The sequence below is a fragment of the Polyodon spathula genome, chromosome 17 (genome assembly GCF_017654505.1).
Source record: "Polyodon spathula isolate WHYD16114869_AA chromosome 17, ASM1765450v1, whole genome shotgun sequence".
In the NCBI taxonomy this organism is placed as follows: Eukaryota; Metazoa; Chordata; class Actinopteri; order Acipenseriformes; family Polyodontidae; genus Polyodon; species Polyodon spathula.
Genome location: NC_054550.1, coordinates 1,333,467 through 1,339,466, shown reverse-complemented (window position 1 = coordinate 1,339,466; position 6,000 = coordinate 1,333,467).

Genomic DNA, 6,000 nt, shown 5'->3' with positions numbered 1-6,000 from the left:
AATAAATGCTTGGTGTTTTCAGCTGACTAACACGGATTCTATTTGATGCTAGCTGACAGACAGAAACATGTCATTATAAATGTTAGCACATTCCCTACAACCACATGACTCTTTGCAAATAGCACCCTGAAGAATGGAATTCTATTTAAGCCTTTAAACCATTTGAAAAAAAGGAAGTGCTTTAGAACAGCTTTAGTCATAAAGAGAAGCTGATGTCTCTGATACTCCAATTTAATATATAGATCATTTTAAATAATATGATATGAAATTTCAGGGTTATATACCTGCTTTATTATATCTAACCCCAAAGGTGACACAAAGTCACAAACAGAACAATGAAAGCTAGGTATTGGAGTCACATGCCTTCTTGTAAATGCATTTACATATTACCAGCATTATATTAAAATGCTCCATATTTTTATCCACAGCAAATAATGTATGTCTTTAAACTCAAGATAACATTCATGTTAAACATGAATCATAGAGACATGGTTGAACAGGCTGATAGCACCGACTTATCTGTTGAATCAGATCCGACCATAAGTAATCAATCTTTCTATTAAGCCTTTGAAGTTTAGTGTTCCACGTACATTGAAAGTAATGTCCATTTATGGCTGTGACTTTGAGGCAAGCAAGGGAAGATAATTTACATTCAAATTTAATTGCACCTTTAATAAAACTGCATTTCTCTCCTGCAACCTGGTACATTGATTCTCCCTCTGAAATGCATTTCTCTCCTGCAACCTGGTACATTGATTCTCCCTCTGAAATGCATTTCTCTCCTGCAACCTGGTACATTGATTCTCCCTCTGAAATGCATTTCTCTCCTGCAACCTGGTACATTGATTCTCCCTCTGAAATGCATTTCTCTCCTGCAACCTGGTACATTGAAATGCATTTCTCTCCTGCAACCTGGTACACCTGGTACATCGATTCTCCCTCTGAAATTGATTCTCCCTCTGAAATGTAAACTGCAGATTAAATAAGTTACACAAAATGACTAACAGTAATTAAAGTGTTCATTCTAATTGCACATCGTAAAAATCAATGAAGCTTCATGCTGGTGTTGCCTTGATATATATTTTTTATATAAATTGACAACAATATTTCAATTTAATCTTTACAGTGTCACCTCTCCCAACAACATTTTAAAAAAATGTGTATCATTCATCATATGTGGACTGAAATATTGATTTGTTCTAAAAGATTCATATGAAAATGGTTCTGTTTACATCTGTTTAAATGTCAAATCATTAATGGCTGTTTCTGATTAATGACAATGCTAAATTACACTTTTGTAGTTTCAGTTGTTTTGGCCTATAGCTAAATATGTTATAAACAAATAATAATAATAATAATAATAATAATAATAATAATAATTTACATTACATGTACAGCAAAACCTGTATCCTGTTTATATAGCATATTAATTCTGCATGCATAGAAAGAACTGACCCATTTAAGATCTCTTTTGCACCAAGTAATCCGTGAATGGAAAACACATTTACTGAATGAGTATCAGTTTAGAACAGGGAATTATCCTAAAGTCCTAAAGTGCTGCAATACTTTCATTCAATCTACTCCCTTTTATCAAACAACTTCATAAACCCATAGAGCAACAAACAGGGGCTTAGTGGAACATATTTTTAGATTTAATTTTTTTAGAATTAAATGCTTTAAGTCCGTAATAGTCTCCTGCATTTGTTTTCATATACATTTCTGTGAAACCTTAACATCTAACATGCGCAACTAATGAGTCAGAATTATTGATTTATCACAATCAAAATCAATTGACCTGATGACCTTGAAAAGGCGCTGCTAAATGACCTAGGCAAAGCAAGACGTAAGAAGTGCTGATAGAGTGGGTTATTGCACTAACCTTTCACCCCTGAGGTCGACTCTGATCAGTTCACAAGGGAAATAAGTATATCACCAGTGTCTAGCATGAGCACCAAAATTAATCACTGTTGTATAGTCTTATATAATATATATATATATATATATATATATATATATATATATATATATATATATATATATATATATATAGATAAGGCAAATATGGACTGCCCTTTGAGTCATCTATCAGAAAATTATTGCCTTCCCGAGAGGTAATCATTTTCTGATATATGGCGAAATTGACAGTCCATTTTTTTTTAATGAAGCTTTACGCAATTTGTGACTGAGAAAGTAACAAAACAAAACTTGTGAGGCAGGAGCTTTGCAGACAGCCAAGACGGGCAGGAAGCAGAAGTGACAGTCAGGGTGTGATTGGGAGGGAAATAGTTATTGAAAATAGTGGTAGGAAGCAAAATGGTTGAAAAAAAAATGAACATTTGAAATATCGGAAAGGTTGTGATTTATTCATGTTTTTGTTATTTGTTTCAGCAGGAGGAGAGCTGGCGGCTGAGACACTTGCAGTGTGATTGGGAGGGAAAATGATAAGGAAATATGCCGGTAGAAATAGAAATATTTTACATTAAAATATTTTTAATGAACCGGTAGAAGTAACTATCTCTGCACAGATGAAGCAGGAGAGCACAGCGGGTGTTTTCCCTGTGTGAAGGAGCCTGCCGAGAGCGTTCTGCGGATTGGTTTAGGAGACAGTGTGATGATGTCACCACGTTCAATATTGCCCGATATGTGCACTGTAGACTACTTTTTCAGACAATATTGATTTTGATGGATGACCATGTGACCTTCTTTTGACCAATGAAACACTCGGATAAAAATCCAAGGTTTCAAATATCTATATATCTATATAAACTGTCTATGCATTTATATATACTTATTACATACCCTACAGTATATCTGTACCGTCATTTACACGTTATTTCTAATCAAAATCACTGTTATTATTTTTTACACGTAATATGGTATTAGCTGCTACATTCATGAAAATCACAGACAGAATTGCATGTAAGGAACGATTCTGTTTTGAACAAAGTAATTGCCTCAAGTAACGCGACTTTCTACTTTTATAAAATAATATAATTATTTTGGGTCATCTGTAAATTAAACTATACACTGAAAGCCTCAGGATTTTTACACACTGGGTAACCGTTGCATGAGTTCATGTGGGTTTTTTGTTTTTGAGAGTTTTTTGATAAATTGTGCCGAACTTCAGCCTGAATGTGTTTTGTTTATGATTCAGTATTTGTGCTGCAAACAAACATTACTAATACAACTGTGGATCTTTTGAGCAGATTCTGTATAATGTATATTTGAGTGGATTTCTAAATGGAAAAGTTGGGGACTCTGCATAGAGTCTTGCTTGATAAAGGAGATTCCTTTTCCCATGCACTTTTCCCATTCCTTTTCTCTTGCTTATTGACTTTTATTCCATGTGAACTTATTCTACTTGAATTTCTGTTTATTAAACATTAATACAAGAAATAGATTTGAGGAAGGCCTAATTCATTTTAACATGACCAATTCCTCTATAAATTATGAATAACCTGTTTCAAAATCCAACTGCAAAAATGACAAGGGAATTCAAAAACAACTTTTAGAAATTAAAAAAAAAAAAACATTTCCCCGAGATCAGCAGACAGTGTAGTGCTATAAAAATCCAGCTCAAACGTCAATTGAGCTTTCCAGAGCTCTGACAGGAGTCTATTTTGTATTTATTTATTTTATATAAAGTACTGATTTGCAATATCAAAATATATTTTGAATGCATTTGGAACCATTAGTCAGTTGTCTTCTTAAATTATTAGTTTTAGTAAATGTACGCAAATGTCTCCAGCACTGACAGTGTGAACTTTATGTTTCAACAGAAATAATTGAGTCATCCTCTAAAGATCAAGGCATTGAGGGGTGGTGATTAAACTTGAGCACTGCTAATGAATATAGACAGTATAGCTGTTACAACATTTTTTGACTGAAATGAAATGGTCTTATCAGAGAGAAGGGGGGGGGCAGAGAGAGGGGGGGGGGGGGGGGGGGGGGGGGGGGGGGGGGGGGGGGGGGGGCTAGTGCATGTTTAATTATCTACATATCTCATGTATACATTTTGTTACTGAATATATAACAGATATTCAGATACGCAATCAAAAAATTAACTATGATATTTAAATACATATATCAAAATAAAACAAAAAATATATAAACAGATACAAAAAACCCACCTTTTATTAGAAGCTGTATCATCCATAATTATTAAACATTCAATAGTGCTTCAAAAAGTTCATATCTGACAGTGAGGACATTCTCAAGCTTTTCAATTATTTCAAACATTTTAGAATGAAATTGTGTCTCATCCATTCAAGCAAATTTGCCATTGTTGGAATGGCTCTAATAGAGTTAAAATCAACACTGGCACAGTGTTTATGTTGTCCCAATCTGTGCAGTGTTAAAGAGACACTTTCAAAGTGTTGTATGAACACCATTCATTGTTAAAAATCAACCCTGAGTGACACTGCCCGTTGTAGTTTTCCCTTAACACTTGTACATAGTGTTGATAATAAACACTTTGGGGTGTTACCAATCAACTCTGTATGAGTTATTTTTATTCAACTCTACAGTGTTGTGGCAATTCATATATTCCTACACCCTACGTTTGTACATTCCTTTCAAAGCATGTTAAATACTCATGTACATGTGCTAACATCATGAATCCTGTAGAGTACACTGTAATGTATTAAATGATGAGCATTCTGTTTTCACATTAAAGATTGCCACACTACAACTTGTCCTGCATGAAAGTTGTGCATTAAAGAAAAGGCTAGCTTTTTCATTCTTCCAAAAAATGCAAAAGATTTACATATGCTTTCAAAAAAGAGAATGATTCTTGCAGAAATGTATCATCATAATAGCCTGGTAAAATGATTTAGCACTCACAAAGCATTCAAGATATTCTTGCTTTATTCCTTCACTTCCAGTACAGAATACAAAGCACACATGGTCAGAAGGGTACACATTACTTAGAAATGAGCTTACATATCTCATTTTAACATTAGTGAACATTTCCATCAGGTTAACATTTATCCATTTCTAAAACAACATCAAACATTTTAATTAGAGCGTGTGTCATTAATGTAGTAGTCATTCAAATGTCACAGTTCCTATCAGTACAGAACAGTATAACATGTGTTTCCTATTTTAGAGTCAATATCATTGCATGTAAACTGGTGCCATGAACTACAAATGCAGTCAGCATAGTGTATATTTGTCAGTATGCACCTCTCACTCAGTTGTTCCAGTCAGTACAATTATCATACTTTTGTCATTTTTAAAACATTGTTAATTCAAATTGCTGACAATTTGAAAGAGGAACCATTTATCTGTTAAGAAAATAAACATATTCAATGTGCCAATATGCTATGATTTATCCAACAAAACCTAGCCTCCACACCTGTCCAGATTTCAAATGGAGGACACGTTGAACATTGCAACCTCCTCAGCAATGCTTTAGTATATATTTAAGAACGGAAGAATGACCAATCCCTCTCCCCAGTGCCCATTGTTTACTTGGTGCTCACGTTAGTGCAGGAAATTGTACTTTCACAAAAGAGTAAAATAAAACTCACAGCAAATCAATATGGGATTATGTAAAGCCCTGTGTCTTCTGATCCATATGAAAACTGTCTATCAAATGGCCTCTAGTATTTCAGATCATCCACCTCATTTGTTTTCTCCTCAATTCTGAAGGCACTGAAGTGGTCATTAAAAGAAGTGGCCATCACACCAGCTGTTACTAACAAGGCCTGTTCCTCTTGGATTACGATATTGAGGATTTTTTTGAAAAATTGCCATACTAAAGCAGGTGCCACAACAAACAAACACGTCTTTGTGATATTCAGTTCCACAGCACTACACCCACTTAGTTTGAAAACATCTGAATAAATGCTGACATTTAATTTCAGCAATAACTGAACATCCCACTTAATATGTCAGTTATTCCTGCACCAAATTAAAACTATGTCACTTGTAATTCTCCCAGTGGTATGCTTAATTGACCTGTTGCTTCTTTACTAATGCTTTTGTGATGTGTTTGAA